Raw genomic sequence first — 25,121 nt, 5'->3', positions numbered from 1 at the left:
AAGTTCGAAAACAAATGGTTACTTGACGATGACTTCTCTCAAATCCCACACATCTTTTATTTCTAACCGTGCCAAGCTTGCAGAATCAACGTCAACCTAAGACAATTACAGACAACATGGAGCCCGGAATTTATAAATAGGCCGTATAGGCCACGACCTAGGGGTAGCAGGGTCCTAAGGCAGCGGGCAGCGAAAATAACGCATGAAAAATTAAAATCCGGCACTGCCAATGTGCCCTTCTATTAGTCGCTCGTGTTGTCCATCACGGGCTAAAAAACTAAATAAAATGTAATCCTTATCGGTTAAAACCTTCTTTGATTTTTTTTAAATATTGCCAAAACTACCTTCTAAATATTTGAAAAGCAGTTGCAAAAGCCAACCTATCTCAAGAGTCATACCCATGTCTAACAAGGGCTAGAGGAGGTGAAAGCGTATTTCAAAGACGTAGATATTAAATTTATTAAGTATGTCGACAGTAGTTTCCACTTGGCCGGTCCTCACCTTTATTAGAAGTGATGCTGCACGCGTCTTTGATGTTAGCGTGATTTTCACACGCTTTTCCAATATACACTTCAAAGAACCCTATTTCATTCCTATTAATAATGTTGTCTCCTAAAGTGATAAATTACATTTTATTATTACTAGCTATTTGACCGAGCATAGCTCGGTATCCGATAAAACACGAATTAAATGACATTTTCTAAAAATGATTCCTAGCTAGATCGATGTATCGCCCCGAAAACCACTTATATACTAAAATATACATACATATAAGAATTGCTGAATAATCGAAAAGATATAAGGTGTTATGGAAATTTGTGTAAGGGTTAAAAATATGAAAATTATAATACTAGGTTAATAGATTCGAAAATATTTTAGAAACAGAGTTTACTTAGAGTTGGATATTTAGATGCCAATTTTAATTGAGATCCAATGAAAACAAAAGGTAAAGAAATAAAAGCAATCTCTTTCTGATGAATCAATTTTTATCAAGGCGCTAAAATTCTATTATATTATATTAGCAGGCGTTTAAAATTGACATTGCTATTTGATTTCATAGTATTTCAATTTAAAAGATTTATCTTTAAAGATATTTCATTATTTACCTACATAAAAGTTGAAGTTTACTTTTCAATTATCATTGTATTTTATAAAAAAAAAATTGGTAATATAATATCATCTTTGTTTGTCGAAAATTTTGGAAGCTAGAATTCTGAAATTCATAAAACACAATTCTTTCGCTTCGTAAAAAGGCAAAAACAAGTAAGCAAATATCTAATAAAAGCACCTAGCCAATAAAAACTTTGATTAAAGCAGTAGTAGTCAAGACAAATAAGACGCTTTAGATAATAAAAGGAACAATAAAAGTAGGACAGTTTTCCTATATCCAACTCGGAACATTCATTGCTAATAAAACACAAACAAAACGCATTTAGTTCATTGAAATGTCTGAATCTATTGTCAAGCTATAAAGAACACTTTTCAATGCTATAAATCTTTATTCCTAGTCGTCTGGCGTCCCTGCGCCTGTATTATTATCATTAAGAATTCGAAGCGATATTCAGTCTTCAATAATAGAATAAAAATTCAATTCACAAATTGAATTGGAGTATCAAAGGGGTAAATCTTATTCAATCAACACATTTTTTTTCAAATTATGCATATTTGGACTCTCGTATTATCATACTATGAAATAAGTATACGATCTACATAATACCACCTCAATTAGGTTCTTTTCTCATTAGTGACACCAAAAACAACTCTGACACGATGTTTTAAATAACGTAGACTAAGAAAACGTTATACTTTGAACTGTTACTTAGATTCTTTTAAAAATTGTTATTAAAAAATACGGAGAATATAATATATTATAATATTATGAAAGCAAAGCTATTTATCATCGTTAGGTACAATATTTATACCTATGACGGGCGTATGCATGAAAGATTGATTACTAAATACACTACGTGATTTTTATACCTTATCACACAATATAACAAGTACAATTAGCATAATTAAACATTTGTATAAGTCAATATATTTAAAAAACCGACTTTATAATTGTACGACGTACGTATACTTAAAACAGCGAAACGGAGTTGGGGGCACGAGCGTCATCTAGTAATAAGTTTTTGCCTTTTTACAACTTTTCATAATGATAAATAACCTAATTTTAATCCAAATTTGCCGTTACTCGCTCAACCCCTTAAATATCATTCAATTGTTGTAGTCGACGGTTTAATTTTCTCATTAACCGGAGTTGTAGAGGTTACTTGTTTATTCTGTTTGAGTTCATAAGAATTTAAAACAGCCTTTGTGTAAGAACAGCTTCATTGGGAAGCAATTTTATGTTGACTCTTATTAGTTTTGTTAGACTTTCAGTACTTGATAATGCTTTCAAAGAAAGAGGCGATAAAAGAGTAATAATGTAATAATTGATCCAACTGATTAAATTGTATGTAATCAATTAGATTATATATATATATATATATATATATATATATATATATATATATATATATATATATATATATATATATATATATCTAGAGAGCCATGCTTCGGCACGAATGGGCTGGCTCGACCGGATAAATACCACGTTCTCACAGAAAACCGGCGTGAAACAGCGCTTGCGCTGTGTTTCACTGAGTGAGTGAGTTTACCGGAGGCCCAATCCCCTACCCTATTCCCTTTCCTACCCTCCCCTATTCCCTTCCCTTCCCTACCCTCCCCTATTACCCTATTCCCTCTTAAAACACACATGCAGCTCTTCTGATGCTGCGAGTGTCCATGGGCGACGAAAGTTGCTTTCCATCAGGTGACCCGTAAGCTCGTTTGCCCCCTTATTTCATAAAAAAAAAGATTATATATTATGTAGATAAATGATAATATAAATACGTAATATATATATATCATATATTATAGTTTATCCAAGTTCTATAAAATTATTTAAAAATCTAAGCTTAAAATAATCGGCCAAGTGCGAGTTGGACTCGCGCACGAAGGGTTCCGTACCATTATAAAGCAAAATTAGGCCAAAAATTGTGTTTTTTTTATGGGAAGGCCCCTTAATTTTTTATTAAATTTTAATATTATTATTAATTATCAAAGTACACGTAAAACTAAGGACTTTGTGAAAAACTCAAGTACCTACCTGTGGCCATTATAGAGTCTGGCTAGCGAAAGATGAGACTGGAAAAAGGCGGCAAATTAGAAAATCGACGTATAACAACCCTGTTTATAGCCGGAATTATAGTTTTAATCTACGAACTATGAATAATAAAAACTAAGAAACCTTATTATTCGTAGTTCGTAGATCAAAACTATAATTCCGGCTATAGACATGGTTGTTAAACGTCGATTTTTTGAATTTGCCGCCTTTTTCCAGTTTCATCTTTCGCTAGCCAGACTCTAGATAATATAGAGCAAAAAAGGCCAAAAATATCACGTTTGTTGTATTGAGCCCCCCTTAAATATTAATTTTATTTTGTTTTTAGTATTTTTTTTTATTAAATAAGGGAGCAAACGAGCAAACGGGTCACCTGATGGTAAGCAACTGCCTTCGCCCATGGACACTCGCAACATAAGAAGAGCTGCAGGTGCGTTGCCGGCCTTTTAAGAGGGAAGATATGCATTGAAATGACTACCTATACTATTTACGGTTTCAGGCATCTCAACGCCTCGTGACGATGCAGTGTGAATTTACCTTTAGAGATATCATTTATTTAGAGATATAAATGAAAAACCTAAGACCATCTGCCTTCTTCTCGGCTCATCCCTTAAACGTCAAAACTTTAAGTACGTTTTCCCTTAGCACGCAAAATTCGCTCCTGAAGGTTCATGTAAGAGCACCAATGCACTTTACAACTAGGTGCTTCATTTGCTAGATCAATATTCAAGATACGATCAATCTTAACAACTATCGATGCTTAAATCCTCACGAACACTGAATATTTCTTCGAGTTTTATCTCAATAATATTAAATTACCGTCTGCGAGTTGCAGCCGCAAACACTAATGGCCTGAATAAAGCTATAGATTCTTCGAGAACCAACATTTGCATAATAAAAAGCAATTCAAAGCAGAGAGCCTTTATTGCATTTGTTTGTTGACATAGTAAAATGATATTATTTTATTCAACGGTAGCTGTTTGCACATTGCTAAGTTGTAACTTGTGTGTGCAAAAGGAAATCATGCATTTTTAGCGACGAAAAGTAGACTGTATAAAGTATAATACGGTAAGGAAACCGTATACTTTCTTTTTGCCCATTTAGGGAATTCAAACTATATTATGAGAGTAACTGTAGGTGTAATACATACCTATTATAATACCTAAAGGACTGTACACAGGAGGTAAAGGACACCGGAAAGAGATAATAATATACCAGTTTTTATCACAGCAAAATACGCGGTTTTCTCGTAGTACACACGTCGAGACTAATAAATCCTTTATTTTAATTATTGACAGACTACTGCCACACATTTACTGTACTATCATAGTTTGTACAAAACCTCGCACTCACTCACAAGTGACAAAAAATACATTGATTCAACAGTATCAAGCCCGGGTTGAAATAACAAGGTATGTTGTGCTAAAGCCGCTTTTGTTATCGTACGCTCGTTCTGTTTTCAAACGGACCACTGGACAAAGAAGATTATTTTTATTGCACTCCAAAAGGTGCAACGGACCGAGAAGCTGTGGAATTGAGAGTAAAATCGATTGAACATCATGCGCCAGCCTAAAATTTTTACATTGTACTCAATTTGTATTGCAATAAATCGTCTGGCAATAAAAGTTTTAAGTTTTTATTTTAAGATTATTAAATTTAGTTTGAAAGCTAAGTAGTACAGTTTGATTGTGTGTTTACTACATATTATTATTACTTTGTTGTTTTTAAATGCCAAATTAAGAAACTCGGCTTCAAGACACAACTCACACAGTTCACAAATGAATTAAATATTCTGCATTTTAATTAGAAATTATTGTTATCGGTGATGATTTTGATTTTAAACAAGGAAAAAAAAATATTAGGCAAAATTTTAAGCACGTTTTAATCCAAATCCACGTCGTTTTGGAATAAAAAAGAGGCCATAATTCTACGTTTAATGCCTTAGGATATATTTTGATATAATTACATCACGTTAACTAATAAAGGTCTAATTGGGAGCCATATACGATCCAAGGGCTTTATCGTCAGATATACCGACCGTATGAAGGTTAATGAAGATCATAATATGGATTATTCAAAGAGCACTAGACGAGACGACGCTCAAGTCCTAAGACGAGATCAGTGGACAACAATCCATTCACAGGAATACTCTGAGAGCCCACGTCACAGAGCACACTATTATTCACAGGCTCCTGGACTAAAATGACAAGTTAGGGTTGTGATAAATTGAAAATTCCAACGGGAGCGGAATCTAAAACAGCCCTGAATCAATAACTTTTAGTATTATTAAGTGATTCTAAATGTTAAAGCGACTGAAATAAATTGTAACATTGGCAGCGCACCGCGGAAGCTTTTGTTGAATTATATATTTCAAGCGGTTAGGAACAGTCCAATGGCTTTCTGATTTTAGTCCCAATGGAATAGATTTTAAGATTCCAAATAGAATCTATTTGAAGTTTTAACTTTACTTGGTGCGGTAAAAATTAAACGGACTAAAAATCGTATCTAAAATTAATATTACTGGGTACTAATAACTAGGTAGTAATTTAAATGTTACTTTTTACTCATTTTCTTATGTTGCATCTAAATGCCAATTGCCAAGTCATTAGTTTTTGGTATGACATGGTTGTACCGGATTTGTTCTAAACAGTAACACTTTATACGGCGTCAAACGCAATAAACAGTTTTGTGTTTCATTAAAACGAGCTAGAATTATGCGTTCTCTTAGTGTAAGTACACACATACAGTTTTACTCGATCGAGCAATCACGTAGAGTAAAAACCACGGCTCGGCTTTCGTCCACACATTCAGTATTGCTCGATAATTTTACTCCATTTCGAAGGAAATTAGCTACAACTAATAAATACTAAGGAAGAGTAACTGTGTCAAAAATTTGTCAAGCCGGCTCGATGCGAGCCATCGAGCTGTGAGTTTTGCGGTCCACGCAGTGGTTTTTGCTCGATTTCGAGTAAAACTATCGAGCAAAACCGTTGTGAGTACTTAGCATAAGTGTCAATTCAGACTGCAAAGCGACGCGTAGATTCATTTCCAAAGTACTGAATTGACAGACTTCAATTGCGTCAGACGTCTTGGAAATCTGTCAAATCCATACTTTAGAAATGCATCTACGCGTCGCGTTGCGATCATAAAGTTAATATACGTAGCGGAATAGAGAAACAAAGGCCTGAGCAAGAGAGATGTCACTATCAGTAACAATGGGTGGTAAAAAGAGACGCGTGATACATGACAGCAGCACTCGTTTTTTGACGTCCAGTCGGCACGTGCCGCACGTTGACAATTTAATCTCATAGAATTCATGTTCAATCATGCTTGTGTAAGTGTTACACATATTTTTCACACAGATGTAAACCAATTTCGGTTTCGTTTGACAGCTCAAGATTGTTGCTCTATTCCGCTAGGTATATTAACTTTATGGTTGCGGTCTGAGTTGACCCTTAGGGCTCCCAGACAAAATGCATCGCATTACAAAAATGCAACAAAACTCATACTAAAATGACATTGCAATGCGATGCGAATTCGCAGTTTTGTGTGGGAGCTCTTAGTTACCGATCCGACCAAAATCCGACATGTTGCACAGTGCACACGTAATATCAGAATATTGTCTAATTTATATACTGTCTACGTTGAATATTTATATACTGTCTACGTTGTAGTAAAATATCCCAATAAAAAAGAAAATGCCCCTCTACCGGTCCCTAATCGTGTATATTCCGTCCATCATGAGCGGACGCAAAAAGGCCGTAATATATTCAAAATTTCCCGTCATATTTCTACTCTCGTTTAATTTTAACTGACGGAGGCATGTGCTTTGTTACTATCGTTCAAAGAAGCCTTATGAAACCCTCGACTAAGACAGGAATAAAACAGCGATATTACAACTTTGATTAAAGCGCTCCAGTGGCTTGGCTTTTCGCTTGCATAAAAATATTATTTACGGCTTAAGATGGATCATTTTCATATTTTGCCCCCAGGTATTAAAGTTTTTTTCCTTTTGACATCAACATTAATTTCGAAATAAGTTGAGAGAAAAAATTGGCGTGTTATTCCACGGTGTAGGATGCAATTTGCTTAGGACTAACCTCTTTACCCTAACCGGCAGCCGTGAGCTTGGGTGAATTTCTCCCGGGAATTTCTCATTTCAAGCTCAATTTGCAGGTCGTCGGCTATCCAAATTATATAAGTACCATCTTGGTATAAAAAAACACCTATGATCTATACATATTATAAAACAAAGTCACTTTTTTTCCCTCATGTCCCTTTGTTCCCTTTTATTTTCCGTTAGTTAATCCGTTGCGTAGTTTTAAAGATTAACTTTAAAACTACGCAACAGATTTTGATGATTCTTTCAGTGTTAGATAGCCCATTTATCAAGGAAGGCTACGGGCTATAATTTATTATGCTAAGACTAATAGGATCGAAGAAATAGAGGAAGATGTGGAAAAAACGGGGAGAAATATTTGAAAGGACTAACTTGAACGCGCTAATCTCAGAAACTACTGGTCCGATTTCAATTTTTTTTTCAGTGTTAGATTAGGCTATAGGCTATATTTTATCACGCTAAGACTAATAGGAGAATGTGGAAAAAAACGGGGGAAATTATTTGAAAGGGCTTATCTCGCGAACTACTGGAGCAACTTTAACTTTACAAAAACAACTGCAGCTTAGTCTTTATTACAATAAATTAATATTTTTTGTTTTTAAATCACGTATCGTCAGTTTTTGTGTACGTTGTACTATAACAGCACTATAAAATAACTTCTGCGTAGTTGCTTGATCATTATAAAAATAAGAAAAAAATCTTCTTCATCAATAAAAGTCGGCACGTGCAGATATTATGTCAATTAAGAGAAAAAATCCTGACCTTGTTAAATATAAGGAAAAAAGGAATAATAAAATGGTGTCTTTTATGATGTCCGATTTCAATGATTTTACGATCTTTTCGGCATCATAATGTAGGGTAATAACTCTTCAAGTAGCGCACATGTGTCTCCCATTCTAAAGGTTTAAAGGGTCCGCTAAGGACATTACTTTACTTTGAAAGGAATCCAACAAAGAGGTCAGGATTTAGTTGGTAACGTCCATCGTTAGATGTGAAAAATTAAGGTTCTGAAGGTAGTTTTTGTAAAGCCAATAATGGATCTCGTTTACAAGCACACATGCTCATACTTACATGACTTGAAAATAAATGTATATATGAACTTTCTTGTTTAAACTTTTCACCTAAATCGATGGACCGAATGAGATAGTTAGAGAAATATTTTGAGTTGAAAACTATCATAATATGTGCTCAGCCTGCCTAGCATACGCCATCGAGATATCTCACTCTCGAGATAATTAAAAACTACTCGTCTCATAATGTCAAAATCTTGACATTATCTCGACAAAAGTCTATAAAAATGTGTTATTTCGATGAAAGATCTACGCGAGAAAAATGTTTGTCATACAACATACGCGTCAATAGAGATGAAGAGACAAACCATCAAACATCGAGAAAAACATATAGAGTGAGATATCTCGTTGGCGTATACTAGGCAGGCAGGAGGCACACATAGGATTGATTATGACATGACATTAATTAAGCATAATATAGCTTATTAACTTATTACATAAATACATAAAGATATTTACTAAATACATGAGAATCATATATAGAGCGGCTCTCGGTTAGAGGCAGCAATACTCGTAGCTTCAATACCATGTCGACTTAAGTCGCACGCTAAGTACTTGAACCATGATGTAGGAATATACACGAAAAGGATACATAAAATCGAATCTGCAAGCAGATACTTGTTTCATTTTAAAGCCAAAACGTATAAGAGTGAAAGAGAAAAAAATATTTTTGTTATTTATTCTCTCATGTTGTCCCAGTTTTGGAGTCCAATATATGGACGAGTAGCGCTTGGAGTATTTGAAGGTACGACTTTATTGAACTTCAGACTATTATAAATGCGGAACTTGCAACCTTTTAGTACTGCCTTTAAGCTTTAATCTTTACTCTTAGCACGAGCTATGAATTAGTAATGTATTTCTATGTTCTCCACTTAGTTCTTAGCCATTTGGAATCAAAATAATATTATCGAGTGTTTTAATTATATTATATTCATATGAATGTAATATAAATAAAGCACTCGATAATTCGTAGTTAATATTTGATTGAATTTACTACAAGTTGATTTTATATTTAGTTACGAACTTTATTAGATGCGTTGGCAGAAGCGCTATACAAGACTTATCATATTTTATGAGAACAGTAGAGGTATTTTGTTGTTTGATAAAAGTTATATAGACATGTGTAACAAAATATTTTAATTTATTTATCTTAAAGACAAGATTTAGGATGACATATCCCATTCAACAAAGTATTAATCTATCCTAATATTGTATTATGTTCATAGTTTCATACCCATGAATTGATTGTATCGTTACACAATATATTTATTTCGGTTTAGCGGTTCAAGCGTAAAGTGTAGATGACAGACGAATACACTTTTGCAATAATTATAATGTATTCAATAGTTTAACTCGTTAGTTTGGACTCAATACTTATAAAAAATCGCGAGTTGGACACGCCCATGAAGGGTTCCGCAGCAGCAATAAGGTTTATTTTTATGAAATTTAAAGGCTTTTGATTTATTTTTATATTTCAGTTGATTTAATGGAAGTTAATTTAAGGTTTACCATTTATGGCGTATAAAAAATACTTCTGGCAAAATTTCGTTGAAACCAATTTTCGTTGGTAGTTTTTATAGAAATGTACATCATATATATTTTTTAGACTTATCATGTAGTACTTTAGAAATCAGAGGGGGGGGGGACACAAATTTTACCACTTTGGAAGAGTCTCTCTCGCAAACTATTCAGGTTAGAAAAAAATTATATTTGAAACTTCAACATGATTTTTGAAGACCTATCCATAGATACCCCACATGCAAAGGTTAGATGAAAAAAAAAATTTTTGTTGGTTTTAGGTTTAACATTTATGACGTATAAAAAAACTACTTTGCTAGATTTCGTTCGAACCAATTTTCATTGGTAGTTTTTATAGTAATGTATATCTTATTTTTTTTTAGACTTATCATGCCCCTACTTTAGAAATTAGAGGGGGGGGGGGGGACACATTTTACCACTTTGGAAGTCTCTCTCACAAACTATTCAGGTTAGAAAAAAATGATAATAGAAACCTCAATATGATTCTTCAAGACCTATCCATAAATATCCCACACGCATAGCTTAGATGAAAAAAAAAATTTTGTTTCAGTTGTACCTATGGGGACCCCTAAAATTTTTAATAATTTTTCCATTTTTGTATCAAAATCTTAATGCGGTTTACAGACTACATCTACCTACCAAGTTTCAATAGTATAGCTCTTATAGTTTCGGAGAAAAATGGCTGTGACATACGGAAGGACAGACAGACAGACAGACATGACGAATCTATAAGGGTTCCGATTTTTGCCATTTGGCTACGGAACCCTAAAAAGTGAACGTGAAAATGGAACCCATGCTACACAATATCAATAAACTCTATGGAGGGCAATGATTGAGTTTTACAGAAACATTGCTTTTGTAACTTGAATCACGGGAGCGCGTGTGACCAGGCTTGTTAGGGCCCCACGTGGCTGGCCAACCTCCCCCTTTAGTGGGCCGTGAAAACGAACAACGATAACCTTTCAATGTCGCACAAAAGGTGCGCTCGGGCGCGAACAGACAAAATTGATTTTTGCTCATATTGGACATCTAGGGCGGGACATCCTGTGTAAAGAGAAGCCAATGAATTTCGTAAAAAACATCATTTGTTTTTTTTATTCTTCGATAGTTTTGGAGCTAAATTTTTAATCCTTCACTTCACAAAATATCTATTCTTTAGTGGATCTACATAATTCCAATCCAGAAGCACTGGAATACACTAGAATGTAATCCACTGCATTAATTAATTATTATCAATTACAAAAAGTATTATTATAAATTAATAATCGCAGATTGTAACCTTTTATCACGATTCACGAGTATTATTATAACTGAAAAATGTAATAGAGGTAAAAACTGTTAACTTTTTGAAGGATTGGGGTTAAGTACGCAGGTTATTTAAGTCCCTATACAGGACATCGGATTGATGTTAAGTACGCAGGTTCTTTGAGTCCCTATACAGGACATAGGATTGATGTTAAGTACGCAGGTTCTTTGAGTCCCTATACAGGATAATTTCCATGCAAGAAAGTTCCGGGCAACAAAAGTAAAACTAATGATAACATTTAATAAAATAAATGTAATAAAATACCTGCGGTTCGATTTAACTTATTTGAATAGTTTGCCTATCAGATGTTGTTTGTGAGGTACAGTTTTGTACCCAAAACTTTCTATTATTTCCGTCACAAAGGCCGCAACTCTCTATTTTAATTTATAAATGTTATTCTCTAGGGGACCATAGAACTATTTCTTTGACAGGGGGGACCAATGGATACCCAATGTGGACTTTAGAGTTTATACTTGATCAAAATGGAATTCTTATAGCATTCACGCCATTTTCTAGCATTTAAGGTGTAGATTTTTTAAAGTAGGCCTAAACATAATGGTAACTCAGAACTTCAGGTTTATTTTATAGGTGGGAGAGCCATGCTTCGGCACGAATGGGCCGGCTCGACCGGATAAATACCACGTTCTCACAGAAAACCGGCGTGAAACAGCGCTTGCGCTGTGTTTCGCCGAGTGAGTGAGTTTACCGGAGGCCCAATCCCCTACACTTTCCCTTTCCTACCCTCCCCTATTCCCTTCCCTTCCCTCCCCTATTACCCTATTCCCTCTTAAAAGGCCGGCAACGCACATGCAGCTCTTCTGATGCTGCGAGTGTCCATGGGCGACGGAAGTTGCTTTCCATCAGGTGACCCGTTAGCTCGTTTGCCCCCTTATTTCATTAAAAAAAATTAGACTTCGTTCGATAAATATTATATTAAATCATCCAGAATGAATGCAAAGGCTTTAATATATTTTTTTTGTGCTGTTTCTGGGCAAAAGCCTTCCCATGGTTAATCCATTTCTCATGCCTCTCTTGGCTTGTGTACATCCAGCTTCTTACGATGGGTACGTGGTCCGTCAGGTACCCTTACTGTGTTTACCTTTTCCCAGCGGTAGAGTTACATACGGCTGGTGACCTGCTTAATTCCAATTCAGCTTGGTAGTTTCTGTAACACCCACAACACCTCTTTTTAGCGCATCATGCTACAATGAAAAAATTTGGTTGGGTTCCTATTAAAATAAATTAAAGTGTAATTTTGTAATTTTAATAACATAATATTTGTGTCAATTTAATCCACTAATATTACTGTTTCTCAAAAGTAAATTTTTAAGTGTGACTATTACACATCGATGAATTAATGAATATTAACTAATTAGTAATTACACCAAGTTATTAACATAACATAAAAATAATCATCTAGTACCTACATGGCGCAAAATATTTTCCAATGCAATTTCTGAGAAATCTTAATAATTAATAATTATTTAAATTTTGGCACAGTTAATATTTTTTTAAGCTAGAAGATGCTAGATTGACAATTGAAATGCATATCCTGTGGGATATGCATTTCAATTGTCAATCTAGCTTCTTCAGTGTTCTGGTGTATGCTTTATTAAAATCATACCTGCAACCTAGAAGTAATTTTACTGTACGTACCTAATCGTACAAGTAGTACATAGAGCAACCTTCATAATAAAATTTACTCTACGTGACTCAGTGGGACGGATAATAAAATCATGACTTTTTGTAGGTATATAATATTATATTACTTGTACAGAAAATCAGGTGATTAACCTGCATTGCTACATATTTTTAACTGACAACTTCTAACCCAGTGGGGTTTATCCGACTTATTAAACTCTTTATCCAAATAACGAAGGTGCTGTGGCAGTTAAAAGCGATATTATTAAAAGGCAATTTTATCACCGCGCCAGACGGAAAAACATCCTAATTAAACAATAATTCAAGCGCCCTCATAAACGTGCCCCACTAAGTATTTTTCGGATAAAAATACGCAAAAACCACGTGATTTATAGTCCGGTCTCATTCTCTTTGATTTACGATTTCGGCGTGCGAATATTAAAGATTCGTATTGATATATTATTCCTTTATCCCGCCGTTCTCCCTTTTCCTATTTACGAGAGTTTCCCCCGCTCTCATAACTTTCTTCCTTTTACAGGGTCTTATAAATTGGCATAGATTCTTTGCGATGTGGGTTATACTTGCTATTCAATATTTGTTAGACGATCGTTTGTTGCGAGTTGAGTTAACATTGTTGTGTGGCAAATCTAACAAATAAAGGATACTTTTATGGCCCGGTCCATCGAGGTTTCCACTGAGGAAAACATAATATTAATTGGGCAATATATACTTAAAGTAAATGAAGTACCTAGTCAGTAAAATTTCATTCCCCTGTAAAGGCTTAAGTTATATAAATGATTTCAATATCAGCTACAAAATTCCGATAATTTTAGAATTCGTATTTAATTGTAAAATGAAGTTACACTTAACCCTGGAGTAAGCGCGCTATTCCGTGTTAAGTCAGTGTGCGCGTGAGGAGCATTTATTTTGGCCGCACCCTTCCTTTGGATATTTTAGGTAGGAATAAAGCAATACAATTATTAATTTATTTGAACACGATTTCAATAATAAATAAATAAGTATTGGAAAAACAACATAATATTTATTAAAATCTGTTTTAGGAACTTTGATTTACAAAATATTTTTGAAAACTTAATATTTTGGTGGACTTTTATAACTTATCCTACAATATCCTATTATACTTTAACGAAATTATATATAACGAAATTATATGTCTTCTAAGTCTTCGGAATATTTTTTATCCAAATAGTCTTCATAAAGGTATGAGCAATTTTCATATGAATGTGATTAGCCTTAGACAACACCCTTCTTTTTGCGAATATTTTAAAAATTTATAATACAAATTATATTTTTAAAGAAAATAGGCGATCCATCCTCCTTCTTGAAAGATGATTCTTGTTCTGCTGTTAGGTACTAAACTAGCAATTTGGTAACCTAAATAATTATTTAATAATATTATAATTTATAATACATTAAGACTTGACTAGCACCATTTCAAATAACCTACTATTGAAATAAATGCTTCTAATACTATATTATATTATCCATTGATATTTAAAAATCCATAAACTAAAAGCGTATTCCACTATTACACCATAAAATAAAGTAAGTAATGCAACTTTGCAAAAAATAATGACACAATTTTCATCTACGTCAGTGGGCGCGCGATGAGCAATTTGCCGCCACCTGCAGACTTAGCATAACAACATTAGAAACGGGAAAGAATCGACACACTGACAGATTTAAGTGATAAAATGGCGGATTTCATTTGTCAATCTGTCACTTTGTCTATTCTTCCGTAGAAAGAAACCGCTTCTATGGTGACTATGCTAAGCCTACTGATGGTAACCTTCACTTTAAGTGGTCCTCTGCGCTCTGACGGCGTCCAGGTTTTCAGCACGCGTAGCTAACGAGAGTTGGGGCAGCTACTATAAAGTGCAAGACTAATGAGTAATTGCTTTACGAATTATTAACGTTTTTTCAGCCCGAGCGGCAAAATACTCATAGCGCGCTCACTCTAGGGTTAAAATAACGGTTTGTTGAATTCCTCTAGTGATTCCGTAAATTTTCCACGAATTTCGTGAAAATATTTGATGTGAATTATACAGTTAACTTATTAATAAGAAAATTGCTAAACATTTCACCAAAAACGTGTGAATGATTAATTAATGTCTATTAACATATTTTCATAATAAGCTATCCATATTTAACATGTTTTACGAGACCACAGTGCCATCATAATAATAATATTATGTACCATAGTTGTATTATCTATATATTATATTTATATTGTAGGTACATAATGTACCCACAATGTACCGTACATTACATAATTTAGATCTTGTTTCTTTACTAGATATTTTCCGCTTTTTTATCTGATCTGTCCTAAAAAAAACTAACTTAAGTGTCTAAACACACCATGCCGAAGTTCCGCGGCGGAAGTTCGACATAATTACGTCAGCAATGTCAAACGCATACAATATAACGCGACGTAATGGCCTGTATTCACTTTCATTAGTGCAAGTGCAAGTGACTAGTAATTGAGGCAGTGGAGCGCAGGTGCAGTGCAAGTAGTGTCCAATTCTTATTTAGTGGCTCTATTTAGTAAATTCAGTAGTAGCTGTCAACCAGCGACTGTTTTTTGTCAACCAGCGAGTACGGCCGAACATCAACAAGCGAGCTTGCAATTGCAAGAAGTACCCAAAGAAGTATTAAATGCAGTGCTGTTTGATACGGGAACTCTTTTGGAAGCTGAATTTGCAAGACCAAGAAAAATATGGGATTAATAGAAGACTTTGCCATTTTTTTTACAAAACAAGACGAGCGTCCGAGTTTCAAAAATACAACTGCAATTTTGATTTTTAATATTCATTTTATTAAAAACTATTCAACCATAAAGTATTTTTATAAAACTAGATATCGCCCGCAATGGAGCTGCGGCAAAAATTCGTGTATCACGCGGGAACTGTGCTGTTTTTCGGGATATAATAATATCCTACGTCGTTTCCGGGGACTCAAAGTATCTCCACACCAAATTTCAGCAAAATCGGTTCTGAGGTTTGAGCGTGAATAAGTAACAGACAGACAGAGAGGCACACATTCGCATTTATAATATTAGTAACTATAGATTAGTATGGAAGTAATTATTGAAAGGGTGTCCTTTCGTACTTTTAATATAAGGCCGCGTTTAAACGTGCGCGTGTTCTGCGCGTGTTCTACTATAGCGTATGGGAAAACGCGCACGGCCTGCGCGCAGGTTCTGCGCGGGCTCAGCGCGTGCCGCGCGCGTGTTTTCCCATACGCTATAATAGTAGAACACGCGCAGAACACGCGCACGTCTGAACGAGGCCTAATATGATTATAATATCTATGGCCGCTTCACACCACGTCAGTCTGGCCCCGTGCTAAGTACTTGAAGGACTTTTGTTACGGGTACCAGACGACGGAAATATAACATTTAATACTTTTATACTAGACTAGATGACGCCCGCAACTCCGTTGCGCCAAAAATCGCTTATCGCGCGGGGACCGTACATTTTCCCGGGATAAAAAGTATCCTATGTCCTTTCCCGGGACTCAAAGTATATTCATACTAAATTTGAGAAAAATTGGTTTAGCAGGTTGGGCGTGAAGTGGTAACAGACGTAGACAGACAGACAGATAAACAATATAGACAGACAGACACATTCGCATGGTATACTTATTATATTATATTGTTTGATATAGGTATACATATTATATTGTTTAATATTTTTATTATAATATCATACACATAATATATTTTCATACACATCCAGTCTCCAGATCCGGGAACATTGAAAACTTTTTGTTCCGTCGGCGGGATTCAAACCCGCGACCCCCGGCTTGAGCTGCCAGACACTCAACCAATTGAGCCACAGAGGTCGTATCTTTATTTTGATAAATTAAAAACTTACTTTAAATTGAAAGAAAAATAAATTAGGTATAGTGATAATTATAATTATTTAATAGCCCCCTTCTATTTCCATTGTCCCCAGTATGAATTCAAAATTGATCAAAAAATTCAAAAATGATCCATATTATGTACTGGACCAAGAGGGTGTGACGGCCGGCCTGGCCGGCGGCGGCGGCGTTCCTCAGTTTCGGAAAGCTGTATTTCAACATTCTGAAAACATTTGCTTCAAATTTATTCAGAAATAAAACAATTTTTATTCACTATTTTATTTATTTATATGAAGGTCTACCTGATATTTGAGAAAAAATAAAGCTCAATTTCATAGCTGGCAGGCACGCGGCGAGTTAAGGGAGGAAGGGCGCGCGGGACGTGGGTATTCGCACTTGCACTCGCAAAAAATAGAACACACTTTTAATCACGTTACTACGCAGACGACTAATCACTTGCACTGATCAGTCGCTGTCCACACTTACTTTCTCCTAATCACTAATGACCCGCACTAGTTACCTGCCACTAATCAAAGTGAATACAGTTCTAATCACGTTACTATGCAGCCGGCTAATTACATGCACTAGTCAGTCGCTGTCCACACTTATTTTTTCCTAACAACTAATTACCTGCCCTAATAACTTGCATTTACTACTAATGAAAGTGAATACGGGCCTTAATTTCGGCATGGTGTGTTTAGACGTGGTTTAGACACTAATTCTCAAGCGCCTGTATTAAATTAATAGCAAGACGTTTTTCAGATGATAATAATAATAATATAATTGTAGGATTTATTACCTCTGATAAGTATTTCTTTAACTATGTAGGTCCACCTTCTGCCTATAAATCAATTTCTTTAATAATATTTTATTTAATCCGAAGCTCGTTAAAAAGAAGTCCAACTCGTGATTGTCTTTGAAAAGAAAAACCTAATAACGCGTTAAGACATTCGATTACAAAGCTTTAGAGTTTTTATAGAAAATACGAAGCATTTTAACAAGTTAAGGAAAGGATTACAGTTTATAAAGACCTCGCTCTCAGCTTCGTTACTTCGACGGCGTCTTTTTCTTCGAGAAGATCGATTTCACAGGAACTTCGATGCCACAGATATATTGTCAGAGGATTTGACACCAGGTAAACAAAAACTACAAACTTTTAACAATGATTATAGCCCACAAATACAAAATGATAACAGTGATAATAACCTAGAGTCCTCACTCTACAGTCCTACGATCGTTGTCGTAGCCCCGTGAAATTTACTGCAGCATACAGGACCTCCATTTTGCAAAAAGACTCATGCTTTGTATAATGAGAATTATTACGGATGTAAAAAGATTTCAGGTCTAATAAGAGCTCTTGCTGTTTAGAAACTGATAAAATACTAAATAAGTATTATATAATATTGTTATGATTTACGTATTTATTGTTTTTAGAATACTAAATTATTGTAACTTAACTATTTTTGACTAAATTAGATGGTAGTTTTAATATTTAAATCTGGCCACACTGACAACGTGCAATCCCAAGGCTACGTTCGTTTCACTTGGAGTGGGGGTTGACGGGTAAAAATTGTGTATAAATACCCCAAGAGCGCAGTATGATGCGAATTTTGACGGAAGAACAATTGTAAGAGGAATCTCTGCCCGAAAGTGTACCACTGTATAATATTGTAGAATAAATGTATTTGAAAGTCATCATGCAGTTTCTTATCAATATAATATAGGCTTTTTAATTTGGATTAAATCCGAAACATGTCGAAGAAGGTGAGACCTAGAAACAATAATAATGTAATTATAGGGTTTTATCTACGGGTAATAAAAACTATGGAAACGGTAACACCTCAACAATTCAACCGTTTTGAATTTGGTTCCTTTTCACACACTAAAATATGACAATAGCTACATAACACACACCATGCCAAAGATAGGCGGGCCAAGTTCGGCAAGATCACGCCTGCAATGTATTTTAAACTAGATGTTCCGCACGGCTTCGCCCGCGTTATTTAGGAATTTCACAGAAACCGTACATTTTCCGCAAGTAATAACCTTTGTCCTTCACGTGGTCTATTCTTCATGTGTGCCAAATAACATACGAATTGCTCCCGCTGTTGTTCTTAAGATAATAAGCAACTTCAAATAATTTTCCGAGTTTTTTCCACATTTTCCTCTATTTCTTCACTCCTATTAGTTTTAGCGTGATAAAATAATATAGCCTATAGCCTTCCTCGATGAATGGGCTATCTAACACTGATTTTTTTTTAAATCGGAGCAGTAGTTTCTGAGATTAGCGCGCTAAAACAAATAAATTCATCCGCTTTATATTATTTGTTTAGATTACCGATGACACACCATGCCGAAATTACGTCGCGTTATAATGTATGCGTACTGCGTAGCGCATTGATGACGTAATCATGTCGAACTTCAGCCGCGTTTTTTCGGCCTAATGTGCCTAAGCACAAAATTGAGAGATGAATATTAATACACAAAATTGAGAGATGAATATTTTATGCATGTATTCGGGTCTCATTATGTTGTAGACTCGCGGAACAAATTTTTATTCCTTAGTTTTTATTATTTAGTTTTTATTATTCGTAGGGTTTTATATATCAGAATATCCTGCCGGTTTGTCTTTTAAAATATATCTACGTCGATCATTCGATTTACCTGGCGTCGCGCGTCGTGAAACTGAATGAATAAAAGTCGCATTCCCATTGTTTCTCAACTTTTATTTTTTAACTTTTTCCAACTTGATGAGATACATCTCCAAGTTTACTTTATTTACATATTGAGGGCATTCACAGCGAAATAGCTTTTACTGAACTTTTACTTATGAATTAACGTATTGCTTAATACATACAGTGAAAACATACTAGCTGTACCCTGCAACGTTGGAATCACAAAAAGGGGAAAATTGAAAAAGAAAAAATTCCTTTAAGCAACAAGACATTCATGTACTTTTTACTGCAACATGTACGAAAAATCAATACATTTTTTTTTCAACGTGATGTGAACAGAAGCCAACACTGCTCTTCCATATTATGTACAATTTGGAATATGAATTTACATCTCAAACTAAATTACACGTGGTACGTACATTATGACACCGCCAAATTAGCATAGTTTGGCCAAATTAAGTTGCAGCGCGGCTCCACCTGGGATATAGTGCATTTAATATTAACCAACTTTTGCAACATGCATTTCTCCCTAATACTGCGCTAAACTTCCAAACAAATATTATGCAGAGAATTTTGGATCTACTTTGAGTTATAATTCTGAAGTAGGTACAGCATAATTTAATGTTTAGTCTGCTACAGACTATATAAGGGAGCATACCCATACTACGTGACCTACTTTTTAAGATTTTTTTACCCCCCCCCCCCCCCCTCCCTCTGGTGACCACGCGTACAGTATATGCCAAGACCCCCCCCCCTTCAATTGTTCACGTGGGCCAAAAATTATTCTTCTCAATAGAGAAGAATAATTTTTGGCTATAAATAACCATAATAAATGCCAGTGTCAAGTATTAAATGTCGAGAAAGATTTTTTCGTATGACGTTTCTCTCGGCGAAATTGACTACGTGACAAAAGTCTAGATCCCCTCCTCCCCTCTTGTGACCGAGCGTAGTATTTTGTATTTTCTGGATTATGAGAGTAAAGGAATAGAGAGTGCTCTTGTGTACCGCGCACACACTTGGGCACTATAAAATTACTCGTAGCTGGCCTGGTTTCAATGAAACCGGCCACCGTCACCGAAATCGGTGTGGGAGCTATTATTATTATTATTATTATTTTATTATTGAAACCTACGAATAATAAAAACTAATTGACACATTGTTTACTAGAACGGAGAACCGACCTAAAAGAAAAAGAGGTTCTGCAAAATTTAAGCTGATATTCCTAAGATTTCCTCATATTGCAATAACAGGCTAGTGTTGAAAGTATATAATAAAATGGCCAATAAAACCGACCTGAATATAGTTCAATAAATCCCAACTGTTATTCACATGTACGAAGTTCCTTTATATTAGGACTTTTACGAGCTTTTTATATTTATTCACCCATAAACACTGAGTTCATCAAATATGGTACAAATAAGTACATTGTTGATAGTGCTGACTCGATGACGATATTTTTTACCAGACAAACCACTTTAATATATTTAGTTTTGCCGGGAATGTGAAAGACTTATTTTCCTTAAATTGTATTAACTGGGTTTTGTAATGTGTAATATTGGTAGGATATTAACCATTAACCGTTATCGTGTACACGTATGTACGGTTAATGGTTAATATTATAGTTATATTATATAGTATAATTTAATACAATAACGTACGAGAATATAAGGTAATCACTGGTAATCACTAATTTTAACATTCGTTATACACCCAAAGCAATATCCGTTTCCTTCACGGTGGCAAAAATATATTACACTAAAAATTCGTGATAGCTATTAATATAACAAAGTTTTCGAGCAGGTGAAACTATCGAAGTTATGAAATAAATCGCGGGAGTTGGAGCAAAAATACTATAACGACCTGGAGTTTCTGAACTTATAGGATCCACTTCGTGACACTCAAGTTTCGCTGTCAATTATGTCGGTCCGAAGTATGGTCAGCAACTTGTAAAGTTTCAGATTAAAATTTTTAGAAACTTATAGAAATATAACGAAGGGCGGAAACTTTCGGTACAAGTGTAACAAGTGCATGAAATAACAAAAAAGTTCGTAATTTTTTTTTATGAAATAAGGGGGCAAACGAGCAAACGGGTCACCTGATGGAAAGCAACTTCCGTCGCCCATGGACACTCGCAGCATCAGAAGAGCTGCAGGTGCGTTGCCGGCTTTTTAAGAGGGAATAGGGTAATAGGGAAGGGTAGGGATGGGAAGGGAATAGGGGAGGGTAGGGAAGGGAATAGGGTAGGGAATTGGGCCTCCGGTAAACTCACTCGCTCGGCGAAACACAGCGCTAGCGCTGTTTCACGCCGGTATTCAGTGAGAACGTGGTATTTCTCCGGTCAAGCCGGCCCATTTGTGCCTAAGCATGGCTCTCCCACGTAATGCGAAGTTTCTAGATTATGGTATTAAAACCTTAAAAATAATATAGATTTAGATGCCGCATTTCAATAGTGAATTTTAATTGTGCAAATATAGAGAAAAATGAAATACATATTTTTATTTATTCGTACGAAACAACTGCTGCACTCAGAACTGGAGATGAAAAATCCACGAAAGTAACTTTTAAAGCGTCCGTATGAAAATTAAACGAAAAAATTCACCCGCAAAATGTCCGTACAATCCCGCCCGCCTCATCCCCGGTGGTGGGAAATAAAATCGTCATCAAGCGGCTGCTGGTAATTCAGAAGTAATGTTACAAAATTTGTAGCGGAATTAAAGGAATATTCGCCCGGCCCGCGCCGGCTCGTTCAATAATTTGCCGTCGTCATTATATTAAATGCCGGACTATTATATTTGCAATTTATCGCATTAAAAGATGAACGCCATATGTGACGAATTAAATTTCATACTTTTATATACCATTAAAAGCGATTCAAAAGTGCCATAACGCCTGCAATTATCGTACCGGATATTGTGATATTGTGTAATTGAATTTTCATTACTGAAGCGAGCGCGAATATTCAATTTTATTTCAGGCTTCATACCTTTGAATAAAATTTAAAATCGTTAATTGAGACACCTTATTTACATGGCACAAGGTAGGTATATAACCGTTGCAACGTAGGGCTGCCTGAACTCTGTAAATCTGTACTACGATACTATTATAAGATTAATGCGGCTAACCATGATAAGCGTTGAAATTCTTTCCATAAAATAATATTTTATAGAGCATATTGGTGTAATTTCATAAAAAGAATACAACTTTTCCATAACATATACTTCCATTTTATTTATAAAAAAAACGTCGTCAAACCACAAAAACAGTGAAAAGTGTAGAGCAGTAAAAAATATTGGGTACGTTGACGACCTCTGTGGCTCAATGGTTAAGAGAGTGTGGCAGCTCAATCCGGTGGTCGCGGGTTCAAATCCCACCGACGTAACAAAAATAGTTTTCAATGTTCCTTGGTCATGGATGTGTATTAAATATATGTATGATGTAATAAAAATCTTAAATATAATATGTGTATTAAATACAATTTCCGTTGTCTGGTTCCGTACTAAGCACGGGGCCAAACTGACGTGGTATGCCATGTGAAGCGTTCATAGATATTATATTGTAATCGCACGCATCGGACGCATCGCACGCAACGGATTTTAATTTGCCTTGTATACGAACATACAACAGCGTCCACTAAACCGCACCGCACGCAACGGATTTTACTATGAGGCATACTCCGTTGCGTGCGTCCGATGCATCCGATACCGAGAAGTGGACGCTTACCTTAACATAAGATCCCAATAGATACAGAGCTTCACCCAGAGGTAGGGACATTGTTGGAAAAGATTAACAGTTTCAGAAACCACAAAGTCACCAGAAGGCGTTTTTTAAGTGAGTCAGATTTGCCCCTTAGCGACTCTAGAAATATAGGAGATAGTATAAAGTATGTCTGTCTGTTTGTCTGTTACCTCCTCACGCCCAAACCGCTGAACCTCTTCTGCTGAAATTTGATATGGATGTATGTAAGATGTAAGTATCATATTATTATGTCCTTTCCCGGGACTTTTTGAGTCCCGGGAAAGGACATATTATGATACTTTTTGTCTCTCCCGAGCGATAAACGAATTTTGGCGCAACGGAGTTGCGGGCGACATCTAGTTATTTATATAAAAAATAAGAACAACGTTAATGAAATGATTTTTTTATATTTACTAGAGATCGCCCAATGGTCGAAATTCGACCTTAATTTCAACGACATTAGGACTAAGTACCTATATTTTGTAAAAAAATATTGACTCTATATTTTTTTCAACTCTTGTCTCTGGGACTTAGCCAGATCTCAGACTGGCCGTGTAAGCATTGTCTAATAGTATCTAAGATTCAATAAAAAAACTATAATCCATTTCAATTTGTCACCTTGTTGTCAACAGACTTCAACCATAAATAAAAGAGTATAATTCGTATGTATAGGATTGTCACTCAAAAATCTGTCATTTTTCCTAGTGTGTGTGTTGTAGTGTGTGTAATGTTTTATTTGTTAAAAAAAAATATGATAAAAGCATAATTTCAAAATAATATTAGCTCGATGCACTCCTTCACCATATAAACTATAACTGTGCAAAATTTCATTCACCTACGTTTCCCCATTTTTCGTCAAAAGGGATACAAAGTTTTGGCTCACGTATTAATATATAGATTATAAAAAAAATATTAGAAAAATTTGTATTAAAAAATAAGTTTAAAACATCATTATGTTTGTACTAAGAGTTTTCATAAGAACACTCGTTATATTCAATAGAAATGTAAATTATAATGTTCTTTAACAACTACCTTAGAATGCAACGTTTAATTTCTCAGAGAAAATACCTGAATTAACAGGTAAAATATATTTTACCTGTTCTCGATGAAATCTTAAATTACAAACATTTATCTTTCGAAACAGTTAAGCACACCAATATTCTTCAAAGAAGCGCAGTCAGCAGAAACAGTTATTATATTAAGAACCCCGTCTTACAGTGAACAGGGTTGGCAAAGTTACATCTTAGGATATAATTGTTTTAATGCTACTTATTCGTATTCGTACGTATTCACTGATTTATTGACGAATATAAATAGCTATGTCCACACTGTGCACTTTCATCTTCAATTTTCGTCATCAACTTTCATATTGGCGCATTCAATAATTGAATGCGTCAAGGAACGCAACGCCAACATTGTCATTTTTGAAGTTTTGGATACGGTCAGAGGGCATGCGTCGCGGGCATGCCTAACTTTCGCTGTTGACTGCGCTATAACGCATGCCCTTGACGAACAGAAAAAGGCACAGTATGGACAAAGCTAATGAACGCTCGAATATAAAATATTTTTCGACAAATAATACATTTATAGCAAAACAAACATATTTTGTTATAGCTATACGGAAACATCATAATTTTTGTTCTTACTCAATCGTAATTACAATGTTACACAAGCATAGTATCACAAATATTATGTTGTTGTCCGAGGAGTCCAAAAGCTGCGCAATTTGTTATTTTTGGCAACCCTAAGCTCAATAGATGGGACTCGCTGACGTGTCTGGTCGTAAACTGTTCCCGGATTTAATAAAATTTATTTAGCTTTATTCTACGGGGGTCGACAAATCATAATTTTAGGGGAATGGCTACTTATTTAGTTTAGAGGCAGCTTAGGCGCCGGTAAAGTTTATTCAAGTCAGCGCCCACGGGACCGGATATTATCTTTAAAATTTGCAAGAAAATTTTACACGTACAAAAATGTTTATGCA

General features: G+C 35.1%; 1 long non-coding RNA gene across 1 annotated transcript; it reads left to right on the top strand.

Moving 5' to 3' along the window:
* The first annotated feature begins 1,423 nt into the window (after positions 1-1,423).
* LOC121728916 lies at positions 1,424-23,117 on the top strand. Its single transcript, XR_006035886.1, has 3 exons — positions 1,424-1,435; positions 21,064-21,071; positions 23,027-23,117. It is a non-coding gene; the product is annotated as an uncharacterized LOC121728916 (long non-coding RNA).
* Positions 23,118-25,121: the final 2,004 nt, after the last annotated feature.

The sequence above is a fragment of the Aricia agestis genome, chromosome 7, assembly GCF_905147365.1.
Source record: "Aricia agestis chromosome 7, ilAriAges1.1, whole genome shotgun sequence".
NCBI lineage: Eukaryota > Metazoa > Arthropoda > Insecta > Lepidoptera > Lycaenidae > Aricia > Aricia agestis.
Note: the sequence above shows the minus strand (reverse complement) of the source record. Positions and strands in the feature narration are given on the sequence as shown.